The sequence below is a fragment of the Neovison vison genome, chromosome X, assembly GCF_020171115.1.
Source record: "Neovison vison isolate M4711 chromosome X, ASM_NN_V1, whole genome shotgun sequence".
Lineage (NCBI taxonomy): Eukaryota > Metazoa > Chordata > Mammalia > Carnivora > Mustelidae > Neogale > Neogale vison.
The window spans coordinates 21,140,449-21,167,589 of NC_058105.1; the positions used below are offsets into that span (position 1 = coordinate 21,140,449).

The following is a 27,141-nucleotide window of genomic DNA, read 5'->3' on the forward strand; positions in this document are numbered from 1 at the left end:
TCTTGTACTGTTGGTCAGAGTGTAAACTGGTGCAGCCATTGTGGAAAACAGTATGGAGGTCCCTCAAAAAGTTAAAAATTGAACTACCTCCAATCCAGTAAACACACTACTGGATGTTTGCCCCCAAATGCAAGCACATTAATTTAAAGGGATATATGCATCCCAATATTTATAGCATCATTGTTTATAATAGCCAAGATACGGAAGGAGACCAAATGTCTTCTGATAGATGAATGGATAAAGAAGATATGTTATACATATACAACGGAATATTATTTAGCCATTAAAAAGAATATAATCTTGTCATTTGCAATGACATGGATGGAGCTAAAGAGGATAAAACTTAGCAAAATAAGTCAGCCAGAGAAAGACAAATACCATATGATTTCGCTCATATGTGGAATTTAAAAAACAAAACAAAATAAAATGAAAAACATGCAAAGGGAAAGAAATATATAGAGAGGCAAACCTAGAAACAGACACTTAGCTATAGGAAACAAACTGATGGTTACCAAAGGGGAGGTGGGTGGGAGTGGGATGGGTAAAGTAGGCAGTGGGGATTAAGGAGGGGGTTGGGTAAAATAGGTGATGGGGATTAAGGAGTGCGCTTGTTTTGATGAGCACTGAGTGATATATGGAATTGTTGAATCAGTACATTGTACTGAGACTAACATAACACTGCATATTAAATACTGAACTTAAAAAAAGTCCATTTAAGAGATAAAACAAAGGAGGAAGTAAAGAATTCTATAAATCTTACCACTAAGAGATATAACTATTAAAATTTTAGGTAACATTTTCCCTGATATCCCTATATTTATCGAGCACTTCTTATATGCCAGGAACTCCTCTAAGAACTTTATGTATATTATTTTACCAATTTCTTACAATAGCCTTCTGTGGTCCATACCATTATTATGCTCATTTTATAATAAAGAAACCAAAGCTTAGAGAAGATAACTTGTCTAAGGTCATATAATTAGTAAATTTCAGGACTAAAATGCAAGCTGAGGTATGTCTGATGCCTAAATTCAGGCATTTTTTTTCTTCACTATATTAATTCTCCTAACACCTCCAACTTGATCACATCCATTTTGTCTTCTTCCAGGTACTAGAATGTGACCTTCCTGAAATTTGGATTTATTGTTCCAGACAGCTACCTCAGTGGTTCCTATTAGGATAACTTTATACCACCCAATCTGCTTGCTTAGTCTTAGACTATATTATAACTTAAAATTCTCCAATTTATTTTTATTTTATTTTGATCTTTATTTTGATTTCCCAAGTTAGTCCTGTGTCTTTTTTTTCCCTAAAAAATAGATGCCAAGAATTTTCACCACTTACAGAATTTGTTACTAGGATATTTGCCTTTAACTTACATATTTATAACTTTTCATTTCGAATGATTTTAGCTTCTCTGGCCTTCTGTGCATCTTACCAGAATGATTTAATCTGAAAAATATTTAACTAGTTATATAGAAACCATCCCCTTTTTGTCTTTAGACTTTTGCTTCTTTCAAACATGGCATCGGTTTCCATAAGAGAGGTGTGTCCTCTACATACAATGGTAGCCTTTCCTTGCTTCTCTCTTACTCCAGTTTCTTCTCTTACCTATCCATTGCTATGTACTATATTCTTTGATTTCATCAATACATCTGCTATTTCATTTCTCTGCAAGAGTTTGAGAAGAAAATCATACAACAAACATTCTTGTTTTGATCCAGACATATTTCACAGCATTTGACATTTTAAAAATTTCAGAGAAATTCTAATACTTGTCAATCAAATATTGCCTATCCCTTTTTGCTCTTTCTAGTACTTTGAGAAGTATGAATTCTGCCAGTTTCAGCACCTTCTGCAACCAGATTCCTTGTGTCACCTTGACAACCATTTCCCCTTCCTCCCAGGTGCCCCTGAAAACAGCAGCCTTCAAAGATTTGTTGAAAGTTCTCTCCTCCAAAGTTGTGTTGAACTCAACAGTGAGGCTGGCAGGGCTGAGGGTATTTCTCTTTTCCAACAACTGGATCCTGCCATTCACTTCTGGAGTTATGATGTCAGCTCTTCTATTAGTTGTCTCTTTCTTCTTTGAGTGGTACCTCAACATAAGACCATGCCCCCGGCCTTCTCTCTGCTCTAAAAATAATTCTGAAAAGAACCCCATGATCCAAATTTCTCATTTTACACTGTCAGTTTGTCCATTTTATCCATTAAGGCCACCACTAGATAATATTCTTCTCTCTTACTCACCTATTCTCAAATTTTCATAGGTCCTATCTTTAGTTTTTAGTTTTCTCTTCCTCACTTATCTCCTTGACTCTGTATATAAATTTTCTTATTCTTTGATACTTGTTATTTTGCTTTTGTTTTTTCTTTCTGTACTCTCCATTAAACACATCTTCGTTTTGGAATTTGTGCTTAACTTTAAAAGCAATTGGCTTGGCTCTTTCCTTGGAATATTTTGTAGATCATTCTTGTCACATCCTGAAAGTGTCATAAAAGTTCTGAGAATTTATTCTGAGGAACTAGTAATTCATATGCATGAAGATGTATGTACATAAAAGGTTTTTGGCACAGTGATATTAAAATTGTGAAAAACTAGGTATAACCAAAATTTCTATCAATAAAAGACTAAATAAATTTTGGTATACCTTATAATGAAATACTAAAAATGCATTTGAAATGACAATGTAGAGTTATATTTATAGACATTTAAAGATTCTATAATATTTATTGAGTGAAAAGGCAGGTTAAAAAGTATAAATATACTATGATATGTATGGTATATTTGTTAAACAGTGGTGATTCTTGTTTAGCAGATTTGAATGTAAATATTGGCTTCATCATCTTATCCTTTATTTTTATGCTGAGTATATACCATTGTATATACATATCAAATCTTTTTTATCCATCAAACTATTGATGGACATTTGGGTGGCTTCCATATCTTGGCTACTGTAATAATGATGCAGTAAACATAGAGGTGCATATATCTCTTTGAATTAGTGTTTTTGTTTTCTTTGAGTAAATACCCAGTAGTGGAATTATTGGGTCATATGGTATTTTTATTTTTAATTTTTTGAAGAACTTTCATATTGTTTTCCACAGTGGCCATACAAATTTACTTTCCCACCAATAGGGCACAAGGGTTCCTTTTTCTCCACATCCTTACCAGCACTTGTTATTTCTTATCTTTTTGATTTTATCCATTCTGATATGTGTCAAGCAATATCTTACTGTGATTTGCAATTTCCTGATGATGAGCAATGTTGAGTATCTTTTCATGTGTCTGTCAGTTTTTTGTATGTCTCTGCCCATTTTAAATTGGGTTATTTGTTTTTTGTGTGTGTTCCTGAATATTCTTTAAATATGTCTTTTAAATATGTTCGAGAAACATGAATTGGTTGAAGATACATACACTATCAAGTGATGAAAATTCTGTGTCATATATAAGTAAAACTTAATTCTTCAAGTATTCAATAAGCATCGCAATATCCTACAATGTAAGAGGCATAGTATTGAACACAGTGAGCTGAATATATAGCTGAAAAAGATACAGTACCTGTATTTTAGTCTGGTGGGGTGTATAAGACATATGTCCATAGGTAGAATGTGATCGGTATCACAGAGCCAAGGAAACTAATAGTTCTAGGACTTCAGAGAAGAGACTGATCTCATCTGACTGAAGGATTCATGAAGGGGATACCATTTGAACAACATCTTGAAGGGCAAATGGGGAGTGGCATTTTTTTTGAGAACTAGGATTAGTACAATTGGATAGGAGAGGAAAAAATGACTAGAATGTTGAATTATAGAATGTCTGACCTTGAAGGGTCATTTGAGATAATTTAATGTATCCCCTTCATTTTATAGGTGAAGAAACAGGTAACTTGTTCAAAGTAATCAAGCCAGTTTGTAGTAGTTTGGCATTATAGCTTTAGATGTTAGGTAAAATATATTTCAGTTTTTTTAATAGGCAGTGGAAAACACCGGGGATTTTTGATCAGCAGGGTGATAACAGTAGATATAGTAATACTAGTTCACGCATATTACATGTTTATCATGCACCAAGCCGGGGGCTAACTTTTATGTGATATTTCATTTATTCCACTCTAGGAGATAGGTACCATTATTAGCCATATTTGAAAGATGAATAAAATAATGCTTTTAGGTTAAGTGAATTCCCCAAGCTCACAGAGCTCATAAACAGTAGAGATGAGATTTGAACCCAATAGTCTAGCTCCAAAGCCTAAGCCCTGAACGACTATACTAAACTACAGTCAAAATGATGCATTAGGAAGTGGCAGTAGGTCAGAGGATGAATAGGAATAAGAGAAAGAATAGAGATAGGAAGACCAGTTAGGAGATGACTGTAGTAATTCAGGGAAGAAGTGACTAGGCCCAAATTATAGTTGGGAGTTACTGGAATGGAAGAAAAGAAGAGACCCACGAAGTATTTTAAAAGAAGACATAATATATTGGATGAACTGTTGGGAAAGAGGGAAAAAAGTGATTAGGAAGCTCTGTGAGTCAAGAGTGTGAGATGATTTCGAAAGGAAAGGAGTGTAAGTTTAAAAACTACATTGAGGGGCACCTGGGTGGCTCAGTGGGTTAAGCCTCTGCCTTCAGCTCAGGTCATGATCCCAGGGTCCTGGGATCGAGCCCCACATCGGGCTCTCTGCTCGGCAGGGAGCCTGCTTCCACCTCTCTCTCTCTGTCTGCCTCTCTGCCTACTTGTGATCTCTGCCTCTCAAATAAATAAATAAAATCTTAAGAAAAATTAAAAACTACATTGATAGAGGTATAATAGCTACAGAAAGAAAAATAACAGCTTTGCTTTAACAGCTATGAGCAATCCAAATTTAAAGCATCCAGTTTAGAGACTTGAGATTGATAAGCTGAAGCATATTTAAAAAAAGGATGGCTGGGGGTGCCTGGGTGTCTCAGTCATTGTCTGCCTCCTCCTCCTCTTCCTCCTTCTTCTTTTTGGATTTGGATGGCACAATTTATTACAGAGTGATAAGGACAAAATATTAGAAGTTTTAAAATAAACTTTTGCTTTTTTGATTGGCTAATGATGCTCAAGTTATGATCCCAAGGTCCTGGGAGCCAGGCCCACATCGGGCTCCCTGCTCAGCTACCACAGCTTGTGTTCCCTCTCTGACTATATCTTTCTCTGTCAAATAAATCATTTTTTAAAGATTTTATTTATTTGACAGACAGAGATCACAAGTAGGCAGACAGGCAGGCAGAGAGAGAGAGTGCGGGGGAAGCAGGCTCCCCACTGAGCAGGGTCTGATGTGGAGCTCTATCCCAGAACTCTGGGATCATGACCTGAGTCGAAGACAGAGGCTTTAGCTCACTGAGCCACCCAGGCACCCTGTCAAATAAATCTTTAAAAAAAAAAAAAAAAAAGATGACTAGGCCCCAGGCTTAGCCGGTGTCCAGCAGGGTGGAGCCAAGTTTGGACCAGAGTAGAGCCAGCTGGGTGGGCGCCAAGTCCGTGCCCACCTCCCCCACACCCCTGCCACTGTGGTCCAGAACACACTGTCCTAGCACTTCCACTAGGTGGACATCGATGAGTTTGATGAGAACAAATTCGTGGACAAGCAGGAAGAGGCGGCGGCAGCAGCAGACACTGAGCCAGGCCTGGACCTTAGCGAGGTAGATGGCATTCTGTAGTAAGGGGACATGCTTCTGGCATTTCATGCAGCCTTACGTAACTCTCCCATTAGCAGGAAGAATCAAGCCGTGAAGGAACGAGCCTAGTTTGTGGTGCTGAAAGTGCTTACAAACTTTAAGAGCAGTGCAGTTGTGCAGGCTGTGCACTCACGGGACAGAAATGACATTGACTTGCTAATGAGGTACAATTTATAAAGGGTTTGAAAAACCCACAGAAAACAGCAGCGTGGTGTTACTCCAGTTGCATAAAAAGGCATTAGCAGTAGGAGCACTAGGCTCCATTATGATTTCTTTTTTTTTAAAAGATTTTATTTATTTATTTGACAGATAGAGATTACAAGTAGGCAGAGAAGCAGGCAGAGAGAGAGGAGGAAGCAGGCTCTCCACTGGGCAGAGAGCCCGATGTGGGGCTCGATCCCAGATCCCAGGACCCTGGGACCACAACCCGGGCTAAAGGCAGAGACTTTAACCCACTGAGCCACCCAGGCGTTCCTCCATTATGAGTTCTTAAAGCAAGAATGACTGTTTTAAAAAAAAAAAAGACTCATGTTACCTTGAGAAGAATTTTGGATGTATAGGCTGATGAAGAATTGATTGACAAAGGACCATCTTCCTAGCAACTCCCAACTAAACCATTTCAGGACATGCATCCACTAAAGTTTATTTTATTTTCAAGGTGGAGGGAGAAATTGTCTGTTTCCTAAATCCTTTGCTGGATCTGCTAATCTATGCCTTCATCCACAAGTAACACAGAACTAGGTGCTAACTGGCTACTGGAGTCGCTGGCCAGTGTTGGTCAGTTATACCTGTGTGCTCTGCCCATTTCAAATGGGGTAGGGACGATTTGGGCAGGTACAGAGCCAAAAGCTGTGGTAAAAGGGAGAACTTATTTTTTGAAGTAAATCTTCAGGGGTTTTTACAGACATCCTGTCTTCCCAGAGAAGACAGGCTCTCTTGGATTCATTATAAATTGCCTGCTACATCATAAAGTTCTTGGTTTATTATTTAAAAAAAAAAGATGACTAGGATGGTAAAAGGACTTGATGACTACCAGTCATAGGAATAGGGCCTGATTAGCTTGGAGAAGAAAAGGCACAGGGATGGTCATGATAACTGTCCTTAGACATCTGAAAGACTGTCATACAGAAGTGAAAAACGGATTGCATTTTTTGTAAGGTATCATGAAGCAGGGATGATTGGTAGAAGAAATCAGGGGAGATTTTGGGTACAAAATAAGGAAGAAATATACAGAAGTGGGAACTCTGCTGATAGAGAAAGTTACAGTGAAAGATGTTGATGGAATGCATGCCTTCGGAAATGTTGGCTAGTTTGGCTCTGGGTCTGGAATGTTCCAAGAATCACCTAATAACAACTTGTTGAGAATGCTAGAAAGATATTTCAATAGAAAGGTGGCTAAACAAGGTGAGTTTTAAGGGTTCTTCCATCACTAAGATTCTTTGGATTTGTGGTTGGAGAAAGTTTGAGAACTTAAAACTGTAACAGCTGTTTTTTCTCAAGAATGATGAACTAAAGATTCCAGTGGAATCATGGACAAGTCTCTGGAAAGACAGTTAATATATTACATATGTGTAGTCCTGAAATTGAAAAGAGATAACTCAAGAAGATGCTTTCCAGTGACTGAAAGTGTGCCCAGAAAAGAATGGTGGCCAATTCTGTTCGTATAGTAGTGGCTGCATAGGGCACTGCCGAGAGAAGTGGTTTGAGGCCTTATCTGAACCAGCAGGAAAGAAGGCCATGATCAGTTAATGATGTCTACTCTGTAGGTGTGAGATGGGAGAGTGACAGCATGCACACCTCAAAAACGTACTATCCTTGTAGTAGAGGAGAGAGTTATAGATTACTGCCAAAAACTATTATTATTTGCACCTTGCTAGGTCAAAGAGTTAAAATCCCTGACTTCTAATACTTAATCTTCATGTATTTTCTGGCCATCAGCTTCAGATATAAGATGAGCCTTGATTCTGGCCACAGTATATTTTCCTGACTTTTGTTAAAGATGAGTCCTGGCCCTTACCACAGACTGAGTCCTATTCTGGCCACAGTTGGCACCTAAACTCTAGACAGCTATTACACAATGATCATTATCAGTTGGGTTAAGGCAAACTCATTCTCACCACTAGAGAAACAGTTCAAGGCCTGTGCTTTACTAGAAGTGGGTCAGTAGCTGTGCTTTTTGTTTGTGAAGGACAGTGCATTATTGATATAGCAAGATGCCTGTCAGTGTTTCTTCTCCAATTATCCAACTGCAAAGACCACAAATGCTTTATTGCCATGGGAGACAGTATTTTTTAAAAATGGGAAGAAAAAATGAAACTCAAGGAAAGAAATAATTTCCTGTGACTGTGAAAATATAAAGCAAATGCCTGAACATGATTTTAAATGGGTCTGTGAATGTGGCTGATGGAGGGAAGCTTTCTTGGAAAGGATGTGTACTGTGAGTGCTGCCGGGTACAGAACACATTAGGGGGCAAGGAAGCCAAGAAACATGTGCTGGAAGTCAGTTTCTATTAAATTAATAGACTTCATACAGCTACCAATTTTGGTCTGGATAAATGGGTTTTCAGAATAATAATTTCTTAAAAGTCATGAAGTGACTTGATAAAGATAGTAATGAAACTGTCAGAGTCTCTACGTTGGCTTAAGTTGGGTTGTAATAGGGGATTTAAAAAATACCTAAATTTTTCAGAATGTGGGGAGACAGGAATGGAGGAATTAGAGCTCCATTTAATTCCTGTACTGGAGCAGGGGAGGTCGAGGCTTTGGAATGTATGGGAACAGCTCTGTCCAATAGAATTTTCTATATCTGCATTGTCTAATACAGTAGCCACTGACAACCTATGGCTATTGAGTACTTGAAATGTGGATAGTGTGACTGAGGAACTTAACTTTAAATCTTATTTAATTGTAATTAATTTAAAATTAAATTGCCATAGGTGTCTAGTGGCTACCACACTGGACAGCATAGCATAGAATTTAGGTCAGTTTCTAGATCTAAGAGCAACCAAAGTATAAGAAAAACAGAAAAACCAGGTGCCCCTGGGTGGCTCAGTGGGTTAAAGCCTCTGCCTTCGGCTCAGGTCATGATCCCAGGGTCCTGGGATCGAGCCCCGCATTGGGCTCTCTGCTCGGCAGGGAGCCTGCTTCCTCCTCTCTCTCTGCCTCTCTGCCTACTTGTGATCTCTGTCTGTCAAATAAATAAATAAAAACTTAAAAAAAAAAGAAAACCAGAAAATCCATATGTCTAAGCTCAGTTTATACCTCTATTGAGAAGAATAGGCTTTTGTTAACTTTAGATAGACCCTTCACCTTGATTTTATATGAGATCATGCCAGTATTTGTGGAAGTCTGTGTCTCTGTGGTCAATCTAAAGATATGGAAAGTTCAAACATATTGTCCTTGACTAATGGGTATTAATGAATTTTATGAAAGTAACATATCTTGTTTGAAGCAGAGAAATGAATATTTCACAAAAGAAATGTAAGTAATATTTTTTATTAGAGAATTAACTAATGTTTCTTCTGTGCTGCAGATATAACAACCAGACTGCTATCTTTATGTGGGACATTTATAATTTAGTCAAAGCTCAAAAACTTAATATCTATTCCAATGACATATTTTTGGTGACGTGGACTACAGAATGAAACAGGAAAAAATGATATACCATAAACCAAATGAATGTCTTTAGGTATAGTTTGGATAATGAAGCAGATCTTAGACTTGATTAGCTTCCATTTATCCTACTGTTCTTTTAATTATTTTAATTTTGAGGTATAGCTCTTGAATTTGCAACTCGTTTCCTATGTGCTACCTTTATGATTTTTAATTTCCCCCCACGCTATCATAGTGTATTCAAATAACTTGAAGAAGTCTACTGTAGCTGGTGCATTGATTATAATGGTGTATGGTAAAATATAATAGCAGGGCAAGATTATGAAAGGCTTTGAAAGCCATGTTGAACTATTCAGGCTTTATCCTAGGAGCAGCGGGAGTGACATGAGGTTTTTAGAAATGAAATGCAGCATGGGGAATGAACTAGAGAGCAGGGGATGTGAAACCTTGATCAGCTGGAAGGTTAGTGCAATAGTTAAGGTGAAAGACGATGATGATGACCTAAGGTGATGATTGCAGTATAGATGGAAAAAAGTAGACAGATTAAAGAAATAGTTAAGAAGTAGCATTACTAGAACTTTGTGAGTAATCAGATGAAGAAGGATTAGACTGTACTCCCTGTGGGTAGCCTCTTCTTTTGCTCTATGCTTTTCCTGAGATAAGACTCATCACTATGTCATTTATCCCACAAATAAATCTACTTCCCCCAGTGGGAAATGTACATTTTGCTGACATTTCATGGGGGGGATGTAAGACCTGTTTACATTGTATACCACAGAGTGAAATTTAATCTGATTCCTCAAGTCTCTTTCCTATTTAACTCTCCTCAGGTCTTTCAACTCTTTCTTACTCTACTCACCCTCTCTCCTCAGTTCCTCTGCTCTCTTGCCTCCTCTTACATTCTATTTTACTTCTATCCCCTTTCTGTTGTCTTTTTAAATTTTTAATTTAATTTAATTTATTATTATTATTTTTCTATTTAATTTTTATGGTTTAAAAATTTTTTTTGTTTCTTTTCAGCGTAACAGTATTCATTGTTATTGCACCACACCCAGTGCTCCATGCAATCCGTGCCCTCTCTAATACCCACCATCTTGTTCCCCCAACCTCCCAACCCCCACCCCTTCAAAACCCTCAGATTGTTTTACAGAGTCCATAGTCTCTCATGGTTATTATTATTATTTTAAGTAGGCCCCTGCCCCAGGTGGGACTTGAACTCATGACCATGAGATTAAAGTCACATGCTCTACCAAATGAGCCAGCCAGCTACCCCTGTCTCCTTTCTTATAGAGAACAATTTAATTTTTTTCTGAGCTTCTTCAGTTTATATACTTATGTAGCAACTCAGGTTTCCATTTTGTTTGGGATCTTCATCTTTAGAAGGCAGGGGACATTACTTATGAATGTCAATATTGCTGATTTTTTTTCTTTTGCTTTAAAGCTCCAATATGGCTAGATGCTGCCATTACTGATTCTGTATTTATTTAAAATTTTGATAATGTGTTCATTGTGTGTTTTGTATAATTTTTTACTTAAAAATTGTTGCATTAAAATATTATTTGTATTGATTCTGAGTCTTTTGCTACCTCCTTACATTTTGCATCCAAGGGCAGTGCCTCACTTGTCCTGGCCTTTAATAATCCTTAGGGGTTTTAGAAATACATTTTAATGTGCTTTATACAAGTATAATTTTCCTGAAATACAGGCTTTCTTGAGCTACCCAGCCTGACATTTTTTATGTTAATGCTTCTTACTGCCTGTCAAAAGGTGGTGTTAGAGGAAAAGTTAAGAATTGATTTTACTCCAGAATACATGAAGTAAATAGTTGGTCATAAACAAGCCAGGGTGTGGTTAAGTGGTAAATGTGTGGAACAGTGTTAGATGTTTTAGAGGGCAGCAAGATGGGCCAGGGCAAGAGATAGCTGGACTGAAAATTAAGCCAAAATGACTGGGAGATCCCATCTCAGTAATGAATTCAGCTCCATGTTCAGAAAAATCTAGTACAGGCAACAGGAAACAGTTCAGGTAGATGGCCAGCATCAGGAGATCCATCAAGGGTACAATTTTTCTGGAATGGAGGAGAATAGCACTGCAGAGTTTAGAAGCAGAAAGAATGCACAAGCACAAGATATTTGGTGAGGTGGAAGTCTGGTGGCATCTGAATAGGGTGGCTTTAAAACTAGAAGAAGGGGAAATGAAAGTTGAGGATAATCAACATTTTTTGCTCTGCGTGGTTGAAGCAGGGATAAGGAACATGTTGGTCCCAAGCTTGTGGCTCATTCTGCAAATGGCTTAAGTCATAAGAAGTGGCACAACAAGAGAGGAGAAGAGCCAGGCGAGATACTAGTGTTAAGTAAGAATGGGAGCATATGTATAATGCCTTCTCTATATTGTACAAGCCTAGAAACAGGAATTTTTAAATAGCAATTCTTTGTTGATGATGATGATGATAAGGTGATTTAAATGTAATATTACTTAGAGAAAATCTTCCAGAATACTGCTTTGCTTTTATCACTAGAAAAAGGGTTTTCTTCCATAGTTTGACTCAATTAATGTCTCACCTCCACCAGTGTGCCAGAACCACAAATTCTGCAGGGTGTTAGTTATGTATTAAATTCACATTCTGATATACATGATGGCTAACTCATTTTTACTTTTATATTGCCTTCTTATTGATATTTTGCCAAATTCACATATGCATAGGAAGAAAGTTGATATTTTTTCTCTGTTTGCATGAGATGCTTTATTGCTGAACTCAATGGTATCACATTAATTCAAAGGGAGAGAGGCCAATGAGACTGGAAATCAAGTCCTTCAATTCCAAATTTCCACATTTATTGCATTTGAGGGTGCCAAGGCATAATGATAAAACATTCCAGCAGGCAGAATGCATGGTTTTAAACCTATTTACTCTGCTGTAGCTGAATGTTGCTGCATATGATAAATGTTGTGAATAAGTATGTTTCAAGGCCAAAGAGATCTATGAGAAATCCCATTGTTCTAAGAATCACAAAATCATTTCAGAAACTGAACAATATTACAGTAGCTTAATAGCAAATTTGAATCTTATGTCTCCAACATCCTGTGCGTGGTTTGTGCACAACAGCGAGTATTCCTCTGCTTTGGACCTTCCAGGAACTGAAATGTAAATTCTCCCAAGAAGGGAATTGACTCACTACTTGGTTAACAACCAACTGTTTAAGGCTCTCATGGTGGATGAACACCGGAAGTCAGGTTTGTTGGTGCAGAAGAGTCATTTTGATGGAACAGCGGACTCATCATACAGTTCAAAATTAAGGAATTCACTTCTGGCTTTTAGAACCTGAATCCTTTGTGTAAACCAGTTACATTTATCACCTTAAAAGCATTTGTCCCTTTTCCAAAAAGGCTTAAAAACTCAACCAAACTCTAATAAAATGAGTGCCAAGATATCCTTGTTGTTTTATATTTGTACATTGGCCCTGTGTTTTGAATTTTCTGGAACAAGATCTTTTTAAAAAACTCTCCTCTTAGACCCCTTAACTACTGACACTCCCAAAATACTCCAACATTTTCTCATGCAGACCATATCTCCTTTACAACTATTTACATTCTGAGGCAGCACAAAAATCTTTTGTAAGACAGAGTGAGACAAAACTGGTATCAGCTTTGTTTACCATAATCGGGATTTTCAGTTTCAGAAAATATAAGGAAATCATTTTTTTGAGTTTCTTAATGTGAGGGGGCTGCAGAGAGAATGTAGCCCCAAACTTACTTGGTCTGTCCAGACCTAGCTGTGACCAAAGCAGATTCACATATAAGTATGCTTTTGGGAAGGAGTAAAATAGGAGGGAAAAATAAAGCACTTGGGAAAAGAAATGGCCTTCTCTGTGTGCTTTAATGAAGAAATTTGATGCATATTCCTCACATGACTTATTTCAACCTGAATTTAAATCCCCTGGGCCTCATCAGCTCTTGATTGCTAAAGTATCTCATAGCTGCTGGTATGGTTTGCACAAATCCTAACTGAACTGCTAACATACCCTGAAATTGCAGCAAGATTAATTTTTTCACAGTTTGAGTGATTTTTATCAGATTAATTACCACCTCCTGTAGTCCAATCCCCATTCTCTGCCAACCCATCTCAAGAAAGTATATCTATTTCTGGAGCTGTGAGAAATCTAACTGTCAAGATGCATTTAACTGAATGAATTTTTTTTTTTTTTGGACAAAACTAGGTTCTTGAAACAATTCTTGCTGGGCTGGTGGCTGCAAATTGAGATGCTACATGTAAATAGATACAGGGCTTTCAAGCAAACAGCAAAGTGCTTTTATTTGGATTTCAGGTTTATTACTATAAATAGTTAGCTGCATTTTTAATGGGCATTATATCTGATTTAACCCACCACCAGTACTTCCTGTAGGTTTACTAGTTTTTTCCTTTTCTCTCCAGATGTGCCTGCCTTGTTTCTCTCTTAAAGTGTCAAAACCCTTTTGCATATATTTGGAACCTCCCCTGCTTATATAATAATATTTACAATATTTTATTTGCTTATTTGACAGAGAGCAAGGGAGGAGTGGAGGGGAGAGGAGGGTTAAGGGGAAGGAATCTCAAGCAGACTCAGTGCTGAGCTTAGAGCCCCATGTGGAGCTCAATCTGGTGACCCTGAGATCATGAGCTGAGCCAAAACCAAGAATCCAGTGCTTAACTGACTGAGCCACCCAGACACCGAATTATACCATAATATTTAAACCAGCCCCTATTGTGAATAACAGAGCCAGGTGTAGGAACCATTATAGGGTGCACCAGTAATAAATAAATAAATAAATTGGGGAGAAAGGATTCCTTGGAGTAGAATGCCAACTGATATATGTGGAGGGAGTGGTAAAATTGGGAAATTATCACATTTTTAAAATAATTTTTTATTTTTTTAAAATTTCTTTTCAGTGTACCAGAATTCCTTGTTTATGCACCACACCCAGTGCTTCATGCAATACGTGCCCTCCATAATACCCACCACCAGGCTGACCCAACTTCCCACCCCTCGCCCCTTCAAAACCCTCAGATTGTTTTTCAGAGTCCATAGTCTCTCATGGTTCATCTCCCCCTTCAATTTCCCTCAACTCCCATCTCCTCTCCATCTCACCATGTCCTCCCTGTTATTTCTTGTGCTCCACAAATAAGTGAAACCATATGATAATTGACTCTCTCTGCTTGACTTATTTCACTCAGCATAATTTCTTTCAGTCCCACCCATGTTGATACAAAAGATGGGTATTCATCCTTTCTGATGGAGGCATAATACTCCATAGTGTATATGGACCACATCTTCCTTATCCATTCATCCATTGAAGGGCATCTTTATTCTTTCAACAGTTTGGCGACTGTGGTCATTGCTGCCATGAATATTGGGGTACAGATGGCCTTTCTTTTCACTACATCTGTATCTTTGGGGTAAATACCTAGTAGTGCAATGGCAGGGTCATAGGGAAGCTCTATTTTTAATTTCTTAAGTAAATCATCATTTTTCTGCCATCATAATATAGAAGTGTTCAGGCAAGAATCATCAACTGGTGCAAACTTTGGTAGTGAAGAGCTAGATATATGTATAACCTCAAAGTGTCTTGTCATAGATGGGTTTTAGCTTTGAAGTGAAAAATAGTAATTATACAGTAGAAGAATGGGACAATGCCTTGACCAGGCGATCAAAACCCATATCACAGGCAGACATCCTCCAAATGTGGTGTTCTGAGTAGGACACATTGCTTAAGTAGTTTTCTGGCTGGGAATGCATAACATGAGTCTAACCATATGGAAACATCAGACAAACCAAAACTGAGGAACAATATATAAAATATTGGGTCTCTGCTCTTCAAAAATGTCAATGTCATAAAAGACAAAGACTGAGGAACTGTTTGAGATTAAGAGAAGCTAAAGGAATATGACAAATAAATGCAATCATGATGTTGGGTTGCTTCCTATACTGGAGGAGCCAAAATGCCATAAAGGATGTTATTGGGACAAGTGATGAAATAAGAATATGTGCAGTAGATAAAAGTATTTTAACAATGTTAAATTTCCCAAATTTGATAACTATACTGTGGTTATTTAAGAGAATATATTTGTCCTTAGGAGAAGTACAAACTGGAGTATTAGGGGGCAAGGGGATTGGTGTATGTCATCTACCTTCAAATGGTTCTGAAAATAAATTATAAATGCATATATTAAATATATATAAAGTTCTATATAAGATATAGAAATTAGTTCTATTTAATAAATTATACATACACCCATGTATGTATGTTTATATATAGTCTATGCATTTGGGCACTCTGCTATCTGCATCCCAAAACAAAGCTGATCAAGTGTGTGTGTGTGTGTGTGTGTGTGTGTGTGTGTGTTGGGAAGAGAATGAGATAAACCGGATAAAAAGTATATAGGCATTCTCTGTACTCTTCTTGCAAATTTTAAGTTTGAAATTATTTTCAAAGAATTATAGCAACTGTTTCCCTTATAAGTATACCTTGTGGATTTCCATCTCCATTCTCTCACTGATATCATTGCCACAATTCTCCCTAATTTGGCTAGTCAGCTTCTCCAAATCCTACCAGATCTCCAAATTCAGTTAAAACATGGCCTCCCTCTATGCACTGCTCCCTTCTCTACATTCCTTCAGCACTGTTGGTGTCATTATCATTTGGACAGATCCTGTTGACTGGCTTTGTTCTGGGATGCCAATAGCATAGTGGCTAAATGCACAGACTGTGGAATCAGATTGTCTGGGTTCCAGTATCAGTTCTGCCACTTATAAGCTATGTGATCTTGAGTAAGTTCCTTATTTTCTACCAATCTTGGTTCCTTTGACAGGAAGCAGCAGTACACAAGGGAGAAAGGAGCTCTCACAGGGAGTTCAGAGCCTTGATTCTAGGTGTAGATTTGTCACTAATGTGTGACCTTATGGGTCTCAGTTCTCTCACCTGTAAAACAAAGGTGTTGGATGAATAAGTGGTTCTCCACCCAGACTGAATTAGAATCATCTAGGGAGCTCTAAAATACATATAAAGATATATGTCCGGGGCGCCTGGGTGGCTCAGTGGGTTAAAACCTCTGCCTTCGGCTCAGGTCATGATCCCAGGGTCCTGGGATCGAGCCCCACGTCGGGCTCTCTGCTCCGCAGGGAGCCTGCTTCCTCCCCTCTCTCTCTCTGCCTACTTGTGATTTCTCTCTCTCTGTCAAATAAATAAAATCTTAAAAAAAAAAAGATATATGTCCAATGCTTTCCCACCCCTTCTCTCCCACACCTACTCCAAATTCTGATTTGACTGGTAAAGGGTGAGTCTCAGGTATGATTGTTCTCAGAAGCTCTTTACAATTCTGTGATTTTGTGCAAAAGTGCTGCTGTGAATTCTTTGCTGTTATTGAGGACCGTTCTGTCTCCCACAAAATGTGTGGCCTAGGGCTTGATCACATGGTAGGGACACACAGTGACAATGTGTTAACTAAAATAATGATTAGCTAAGATTTTCCTCTTTTTACCCTGGCCAGAAAGAGACATCTCTGAGAATCTCAGCATTTTGACAGAATGATTATTGCCTCCTCGAATCCCCTACTAGCCATGGGAAATTAGCTGTAGCAGTGTATGCTTTTAATGGGAATCTAGCAAGTCAATGGGCTATTTCTGTCATTTTGGTTTAGTTTGATATTCCAATATGCCCCTGCTGCTTTCCATGATACTTAGCAAAAAGGAAGAGGTGGCGGTTCTCCCTTGTTTCACATTTGACCAATTGCTATGCTTGAGGCAATCACAAAACACCATAGGTGTTGAAAAATGATCAGGGACAATTACGATAGTGCAGCCTCCAAGGAAGGTGCCACTATCAAGTCTTCGATCTCCCAAATGCACAGGTTGTATGTTCTTGCAACAGCAATTACCTAAAAATATCTAATACTTAATTACTTTCAAAGTGTCAGTCTTCATAACTGGGTATTAGAATGTTCTAATTGATAGCACAGCTGTAGCTTCTCTGCCTGACACTGTCATGCAGCTTGCAATATTCTTCTACCTTTATCAGTTTTCTCTTTATTGAGAATGCAGGCATAATCTATCTAGGATTGGAATTGCTGGACAGTTTTTTGGAATTTACCATTTCCAGCTTTGAGTGAAATGGGAAAACACACACACATGCACACACACATAAACGAAAAGGAGAAGAAAAGGAAAAAAAATAGCTCAGCTTTAGGGGCCTATGGCAACCAAATTGTGTTGGAGAACTTTCTAGTTCCTGTTGTCTTTGCATTTTATTTTAAGAAAATCCTATAAATCAGTCAAGCAGAGAGAGTCAATTATCATATGGTTTCACTCATTTGTGGAGCATAACCAATAGCATGGAGGACAAGGGGCGTTAGAGAGGAGTAGGGAATTTGGGTAAATTGGAAGGGGAGGTGAACCATGAGAGACTATGGACTCTGAAAAACAATCTGAGGGGTTTGAAGTGGCGGGGGGTGGGAGGTTGGGGTACCAGGTGGTGGGTATTATAGAGGGCACGGCTTGCATGGAGCACTGGGTGTGGTGAAAAAATAATGAATGCTGTTTTTCTGAAAATAAATAAATTGGGAAAAAAAAAGAAAAGAAAAATCCTATACACATGCAATATAATGTCAGCTAGAGTCACCTTCATCATCCTTAGAATCTAAATAAGATTAGCTGGAACCTCTATCCCAGTGATTGTGAAAAGTCCAAAGCCCTCCACAAGCTGTGAACGCCACTGCAGTCACTCATAGCTTTGAACACTCGCCGTGACAGGGTCTTCTCACTCTGCTGTATGTGCAGTTTCTATTCTATATTATGTTGTCTGAAACTCAGAACATAGCCCCTTTCCTTAATTTTCCCAAAACCCACTCACACAAGGAAAGTGGATTTGGCCCATTTTAATGAAGCTTGGGTGATATGGAGGGATTTTTCCACAGGCATGCAAACAACTTTAAACGGAGTAGTAGCTATTCTTGTCCTTCAAAGTCCCTTAGCCCAAGATCCAACCTTCCACCATGTTGCTTAGCCTCCTTGATCTTTCCTCATTGCCCTTCCCTTTTCCTTACTTTTTTGCTCCTGTCCTCTCGGGAGGAGTCTAAAGGTATTACACATTTTCTTATGCAGAGCAATTAGGCTCTCTACTGCCAGTTCCAAAACTTACTTCTAAGCCTCCCTTTGCATACTCACAGCTTGTGCATTTACTGCTTAAAAGGGCCCATCTGATTGGATTTATTTTTTAGTATATACATAAATTGTGTGTGTGTATAAGATGCATACATATACATACATATATATCTAAGTTCTAATGAATATTTAGATGTTAGTTGTTGCTAATAGATTAATGTATTATTTCCAGAAACTTATGGATTTTATCAGGAAATTTTAATGTCTTGAACTAGAGGAATGGGTAATAATCTATATGCCATGCTTAGAATAGATTCTGGAATATAATAAGTGCTTGGTAAAGTTAGTCACTAATGTTGTTGTTACATTATTATTGGGATTTTGGCTGTGGTGGTAGTGGCTGGGTCAGTGGGAGGAGGGTATAGACAAAGCATGAAGACTGTTGGTGCTGCTCAAATTCTTGTAAAACAGTTTATTTTTACCTGTGAGTGATGTCAGAGCTAGGATTGACAAGTAGTTCCTTCTTTGTTGTATTCACTATGGCCCACCAACCTCCCCCAGCCAAGTCAGGAGTTAACATTAAGTGAATGTCTAAGCTCTTCAGCCTTCCATGCAACATCTGGCATGATCAGACTCCTCTTTATTTGATTCCTCTGCATCCATATGCAGTTTTATGTTCTAGTTATGCTTGCCTTGTGCTTTTTTTTTCTTTTTGCTTGTCTTACACCTCTGCCTAACAAATTATGCTTGCTAAAATAACCTTAAATAGGAATTCTCATTTGGAAGTGAAGGAATTATACTGGGATCTACCTAAGGGGGGTGGTAGTTGGGGATCAGAAATTGGGAATTAAGTTAAGCATTGTTAAAGTCCACCATGATTATACATTTCCTATTTTCTAAATATGGCCATACAATGGTCATCTGCATTCCTCTTTACCTTTCATTAAACATAGTGTTCCCCAAAGTTAAGATTAGAAGCATTTTCTCCAATATTACACTGTATGATAACTAACTAGAATTTAAATAAATTTGAAGGAAAAAAATAAAAGTGTTTTCCGAACCCCACTGATGTATCTCTCTGGGCAAGATTGTTTTCCTCTGCTCTGATTTAACCTGCTTCTTAGTGAGAATAGACAAAGCCAGTGTGGGTGATCTCACCTAGAGTAAGGCAGTGTTCTTCAGAGGTCAGAGGCAGGCACCACATCTGCTAACAGAACCAACAGAGGCAAGGCTCTCTGTGAAGACTTCCAAGCACTGGCAGGTGGGAGGTAGAAGATTTGGGCATGTTTCAGTAGGCTCAGTCTCTACCTGAACTTTGTTCCAAAGACAGTTACATATGGCAGAAGTCTGGCTCATTTGTTGGTCCACACTTTAATGAATGTTATCAATCAAAAACATGCTGCTTGCTCATAACTAGGTTTATTGTTGTCTTCCTGAAATAATTTCTTTGGCCATTCAGTCCCCCAACAAAATTCCGTATTGGAGACCATATTGCAAGCACTGTTTTTTTGTAAGATGGTAAAATTGGCCCATCTGTTTCTTTCTCTGCTTAGTCGTAAACAGGGGAATGGTGAAACATACTCCTTACTATGATCTGGATTCATTTCAGTGCATTGCACCAGCCATAGAATCTCACCTCATTCACTTCTGGAGATTGTTTCCTTCTCCTGGAGAAGAACAAATTGCTTTGGGAAAAAGTCACAGACTAGTCATGGATTTCTCTGACCATATCCAGCTGAGTGGAGGAGTATATGATAGGGATGTCTGGATTCTGAAGAAAAAAGAGATGGCTCAGGCTGGGGTCAACACCAGTATCAATGTCTGAATTTCTTAAGGGGATTGGAGGGAAAAAGTATAGAACCTAAGGAGAGGAGACCATAGAGGTATGCAGGGGCAAGACCATGAAGGGAATTATAAACAAACAAACAAATCATTTATATTTGAATCTAAATGTGATGGGAAGCCATTGAAGGGTTTTAAGCAGTGGAGTTACATTATCAGTTTTTAATTTTAATAAGAATCTTCTGGCTGCTGTGTTGAGAAAAAAAAAACAAACAACCAAAGGCATCAAGGGTGGAAACTGGGTAGCCATTAGGAGACTGTGGTAATTGTGTATTTGTTCAAAAGTATTTGTTCCTTTCTTGTCATGATTTCCTATAGGCTGAATATATTTTTGCTTCCCCTTAACTTTTGGCTTGGCCCTGTGACTTGACTTGGCCAGTTAGATTTGAGAAGATGTAACCTATATCCTATTAAAGCAGAGCTACAAATGCACTTACGGTTTGGCTCTATTGCCCATGAGCTTCTGTTCTCCACTGAGAATAGCACGGCTTTTAGGGTCCCTTGTGGACACATGGAACTAAGTTCATGCCAGTGGAACCCCCCAAAGTTTAGTTGAATTGCAGCCCTCATGTAACTTGAGCAAGAAATAAGTATTTCTAGAAGCCCCAGAGTTTCTGGGATTGTTTGAAGCTACCAAAAGCAATAACAAAAACAAAACTACAAACCCAAACCCCAAAATGAACAAAACCACCCCCCAAAATACTGGTAGCTGTGGAAATGGTGAGAAGTGGTTAGATTTTACATATATTTTGAAGGTGTAACTAAAAAAACTTGCTGATGTTTGCAATATGTGGGATGAAAGAGAAGAAGAAGAATGAAAGATCACTTTTGAGCAACTGAGCAAAGGGGGCATCCTTTACTGCAATGTGGAGAATTAGGGAAGAGCTAGTATGAGGGGAACTAGGGGCTCATTTTTGGCCATCTTCTGTTTGACTTGATTATTAAATATCTGTATATATATATTTTAAATATTTTATTTTATTTATTTGACACAGAGAGAGATCACAAGTAGGCGGAGAGGCAGGCAGAGAGGGGGAAGCAGGCTTCCTGCTGAACAGAGAGCCCGATGTGGGGCTCGTTCCCAGGACCCTGAGATCATGACCTGAGCCAAAGGCAGCCACCCAACGACTGAGCCACCCAGGCGCCCCTAAATATCCATATATTGATCTACCTTTGCTTCTGAACAAATTCTTACTTTATATATTTGCTTGTTTTATTTTGCTTTATCTACAAAAAGAATATTTGGTAGCTTACATTCAAGTATTGGTAAAACCATTAATGCAAGGGGATTCAGAGTGAAAATTATATTGAAAACGTCTGGCAGAGGAAAACTGCTGCAATTCAATACAATTAGTTTTGAGCTTCTTAGTAACCAAAATGAAGAGGCAAAGGCAATGAGTTATAAAACTCTCATTTTCTGGGGCAGTGGTTCTCAATCTTGGCAGCAGAGTATAATCCTGGAGCTTAGCCAAGCACATTGTAAATGGTGACCTCTGATGCTGCACAACTCAACAGCCCTGTCCCTCACTCACTTCTAGAAATCCAAATTTTGCTGGTCTAGGATGGAGCTGGCATGGGAATATGTTTAATATTAGATGATTCTATGATTCTAATGTGCAGCCAGAATTAGGAACTACTGGGGCGCCTGGGTGGCTCAGTGGGTTAAGCCGCTGCCTTCGGCTCAGGTCATGATCTCGGGGTCCTGGGATCGAGTCCCGCATCGGGCTCTCTGCTCGGCGGGGAGCCTGCTTCCTCCTCCTTCTCTCTCTACCTGCCTCTCTGCCTACTTGTAATCTCTCTCTGTCAAATAAATAAATAAAATCTTTTAAAAAAAAGAATTAGGAACTACTACTTTTATAGAAGAAAGAATACCCATTGATATGGAGAGATAAACTTGTTGCTGAGCTCTGATTAATTTTGTCTCAGGCATCTTTATGTAAAGGGTATTGAGCTATGTAATGAATGATGGTATAGATTAGCAATTTCATATGAGATAAGGAAGGTTTTCTTCTTTACTGCTTATTATATATACCATCAGTGAAAGCTAAAGCTGCGAGGTTAAAATGATAGTTGTGTAAAAGCAAAAGCCAGAGGGATAGGGTCCAGTTACATGGCTTCTGGTAATTTGGTTTAGCAGAGTAATAAAGCTTGGAAAGTCATGGGGAGGAAAGAGTTAATGGAATCCTCATGAACATTGATAGTTTCAAGACTTTTCTCAGTTTGACTATGAAGCCACTCAAGTATTCCTCAAGTGTCTGAGCCTTTCAGCCAGCTTTTTCCTTCCTAACTGAGGGCTGCCTGTGGTTGGACAGGGAACGGTTTGTGTTCTTCTTCCCTTTTAGTTTTGTCACTGTTGTTGCTTCTTCATGCCAAACAGGTTTTTCCTTTGGGGGAAGACACTTAGGCAGAGAATGAAATTAGGAAATAATGTAATGATGATGGCGGCAATTCTTTGCACAGCCTAAGAGCAGTTGGCTGCTAATTGTGAAGCTGTAATAAGGGGGGCCCTGGGCCATAAGGTTTGCATTTGGAACACCTGTAGTTTTCATTTAACACCATGGATCATTAAACAGCTGCTCAAAATGGCCTTATTAAAACAAACACAGTTGCACTGTTTTATGCCTGTGTTATATTGCAGTGAGTAGATCAGATGCAAACAGAGGGATCTTGTAAAAAAAAAAAAAGACTCTCTAAGCATATTTAAAAGGAAAATCTAACTGGGTATTTTTCTGCCTTTGTGACGTTGAAACTGATTGAACTTGTTGGATTTTGCCTCAAGCTTTTTCACTTGCTCTGAGTGGCATGGAAAACTTCATGATGAGTGTCTTCTAAGGAGGAAGCCTTCATTGAAGTCACTGGCATGCTCTAAAACTGGCCTGTCAGGTGTGTGCCTTTCACTGAAGAAAGCAAAATGCATTATCCTCTGTAATAGGAAAATGACCTTCTGGGAACAAGATGAGGTTTCTGGAGTTTTTCCATCATTGCGGTTGTGTTTGTTCTGTCACCCATACTTTCACATTGATATCCCCTTAACTGTTTCATTACACATTTTTAAGACTGATAATCAAAATTAGATGTTTAGTTTGTGCCCAGAGTCAGGGTGAAGACTAAAGCTGGGCTCTAGAGATTTTTTTTTAAATTTAAAAATAACTGGCCTTTGGTGGAAATATTTTCCAATTATCTGTCAAAGAATATTTTAGATGCTTTAGAATGCAAGATTCTCAAAGATATAGTTGATATATTAATGTTTCTAGGTATATATTTTTGAGAATGACAATGGAGAATGTATGAGGTGTGTGTGTGTGAGAGAGAGAGAAAGAGAGAGAGTGAGATCAAGACATTGGGGATTTGATCCATCAACATCATTCTCCAAATGTGGATTTATCTCTTCTATAATTGCAGAGATTTATGACAAGTGACACTTTATGTCTTACCCTAAGTTTGTGTAGGAAGCCTTTCTTAGATAGTATTTGTGGCCTTGATTTCATTAAAGGGCCCTGTGTGACTTCCTGTTTTATAATCAGACAGTCATGCAGTCTTCAGACTAGAAACAAGATCTTGGTGAGTCTGAGAACCTGTCCAGGAGTATAGGTGAGTGGGATAGGGAGGAAAGACTTAGATCTCTCAGTGGTCTGAATTACAGTTACCATAAAGAAAAGTAGGAACAACTGTGTGAATCCTGAGCACATGCATCCTCCACATACTTACCTGTCTCCTCTGCTCCTTTGCTGAGGTGCCCCATGTCCCCAGTCCATTTCCTGGCTGGGTTATCTATTGAAAAGCCAATCTTTGGCAAAATTGTTAAAGCTAGCAATTTGATCTTAATTTTTTTTTTTGCCCCTAGTTGCTGCCTTAATTCTTTTTGTTTTCCCTTGATAGGCCTGTATTTCCTCCCTTTCCTTTACCCCTACCTTCCCTGACAGGTTCCTAGACCCCTTTGACTTTCTTCTATCCCACCTTGTCAAAACCTGCTCTTGGAAAGGATGCAGAACTTCTTCAACGTGATGCGGACATGCTGATGCAGCACAAAAGGCCACCAAAACAGGAAATGCACCATTTAGCTGATGAGATGAAGTACTACCATTGGATATTCAGACATCTTCTAGTTGGAGATGAATGAAGTTGAGGGCAGGAGTAGGGAGGAAAATTTTCATTTCTTCCTGTTATATTCTGAGATTAAATCACAAGTGAGTGGTGATTTTCTGTGTTCTCACACTATATGCAGTTTTGTATCCCCCAGGTAAGAGCCTGGACAATGGTAGCCCCTCAGTAAATATTTTTGAATGACTGAATGGATGAGTGGACAGGCTCATTCCTAGACTTTCTTAGGGCCTTTCCTGGACTTCCTTACTTCACAGTAGTAGCTCTGCCTATTTACAAGCTAGACCCTCGACATAAAGAGCAGTGCCTCCAAGCAGAAAAGAATTATGCTACCAAGAGCATGGAGTATTATGTCGTATTATGTTGAGCATTGTCCAGGGTTCCAGTCTGTTTCAGTGTAAGGCATTTCTTTGCTGAGCATCATGGCCCACAAGATGCATTTGATTCCTCTTCCACGACAGTTGAAGAAGAATGGGCAGAAACAAGCTTTTTTAAAAAAAATTTTTAAAATTTATTTTTTATTTTCAGCATAACAATATTCATTATTTTTGCACCCAGTGCTCCATGCAATCCGTGCCCTCTATAATACCCACCACCTGGTTTTCCTCTAAGGGGAAGATGAATCTCCTTAAACCTACTTGCAGATATCCTTAATCTAGTCTTGTCAATAAAGAATTTGACTTAACCCACTCCATTTTCAATAGACCTACTAGGATTCCAGAGAAAATGGAAAGAAGAAATCATGCCTCTTTTAGTTCTGATTTTATTTGTATGAAAACAGATTACTTTCAGTTTTTGCCTGTTTCTTTTAGGCCCTGAATCTTTGGCTTCAAACCAGTTTGTATAGCTTAAAATATTTAAAGTATGCACTTGTGCATGTGTGCACATGTGTACATGCATGCGCATGTGCACACACACACACACACACACACCCCTACACACCTCTCAAGCAGATCACACCTGGCTCCAAGATTCTACTTCAGGTTTCTAATCTATGAAGCTTGATTTGGCTGCAGAGATAAGTACAAAAATTCAAACCATTTTTATTACCTTCCCTATATGTTCCTCATCACTTCTGCTTAAAACTTCTAGGCCTTTGGGAAATCCTAAGCTGACCACTGAGAAAATTCTTGGCTCCAGATTATGAATTAACATCTAGAGAGATGCATAAATAAAGCGTATGTGTCCCTGAAAAGTTTCTTTGATCCTTAAAGTATTACAAGCAGGATTGTTTTTAGACAATGCTCTAAAAAGAAAATTAGTTATTATCTTATTCATTTTTTAAATCATTTCACTCCTGCCAGGACCTGAGTTGGGCACATAGGCTACAATGGAGAACCAAGCAGACAGACTTTATACCCTCAGGCCCTGAGGAGTAACTGTTCATTCTCTTCTGCTTTGGCAGAAAAGTTTGAAAGGCAGTGTTACTCAATACATAAATTCCCTCTAAAACAAGCATGTTGGCCTGAAGTTATTCATTTTAAAAAATGAATGGGGAAGAAAAATTAAGATACCTCTCATTCTCATTTGGAATAACGTGAAAGTTTCTATTGATAAAAAACCCGATTTATAATATAATGTTTAGAGAACTATGTTTTATTTAAGTGTATGTAATGAATTAACTATTGAAAGAATATGAGTAGAGAGAAGTTCTACAATATCTGTGATGAATAGATGTTTTATTAAGATATTTTTATAATTATAAAAAGATATGTACTATAGAAAATATTGAAAATACAGAAAAGTTTAAAAAACAAAGTGTACAATTCCAGTATTTAGAGACAACTGCTTTTATTTATTTTTTAAGATTTATTTATTTAGAGAAGTATGAGCAGGGGGAGAGAGAGAATCTCAAGCAGAGCCCAACGTGGGGCTCAATCCCAGGACACTTAGATCATGACCTGAGCTGAAACCAAGAGTTGGCTGCTTAACAGACTGAGACACCCAGGTGCCCTGACAACTGCTTTTAATATAGGTCCACATCCCTTATCTGATTCTTAGGACCAACTCTGATTTGAAATTCAGAATTTTTCAGATTTTTTGTGAGGTAATCCAATGTGTGTACCAAACATTTTATGATGTCCTTAGTGGAGTGTAGGGCAGTGCTTCATAATCAAACACAATAATATTTCTTCAGCAAAGTATATACATTCACTCTAAGAAAGATATATGTAGACTATAAATAACCTCATAATTGTTCAAGTCAGATTTTGATGCCCAATTGAGTTATAAATATCTTTCCATTTCAGAGCACTTTGTATTTTGGAATTGCATATAGAAGATCATAGATTTGTATTTTATAGCACATTATTTAGACAATTTCTAAACATTTATTGCATGCTAGGTATCATAGAAGTTTAATGTGAAGAGATTTGTACTCTTCATACTGATAGAGGCATATCTGAGGGGTTGGGGTCCTATGCCTTCAAAAGGTATCTGATAACAAGGAAATGCTATACATAGGATTTGTCTGTATCCACTTTAGTTGTCAGGCCTTTTATAGCTTTGGCCTCAGTTTTGCCCAGGGATGTAAACTCTCATCTTCATCCACTTGGATCTGTCATTCCCTGCTGGGATGACCCTATATTTGATCCTAACTCTGCTCCCAATTCTCTTTGGTTCAAAGGCCAGATTGTGGCAACCTTCTCCTGTTCTCTAGGAAAACAAATCTCAGGCTATCCCTGGTTTTCCTTTTGCAAATCTATTTTGACACTGACATTTCACCGTGACCCTGTCCTGCTCTACTTGGTCAAGT

The 27,141-nt window shown here is 38.3% G+C and overlaps 1 pseudogene; it reads left to right on the forward strand.

Annotated features, from left to right (window-relative positions):
- Positions 1 to 1,829: 1,829 nt before the first annotated feature.
- On the forward strand, positions 1,830 to 5,959 carry LOC122896509 (annotated as a pseudogene).
- The last annotated feature ends 21,182 nt before the right edge of the window (positions 5,960 to 27,141 follow it).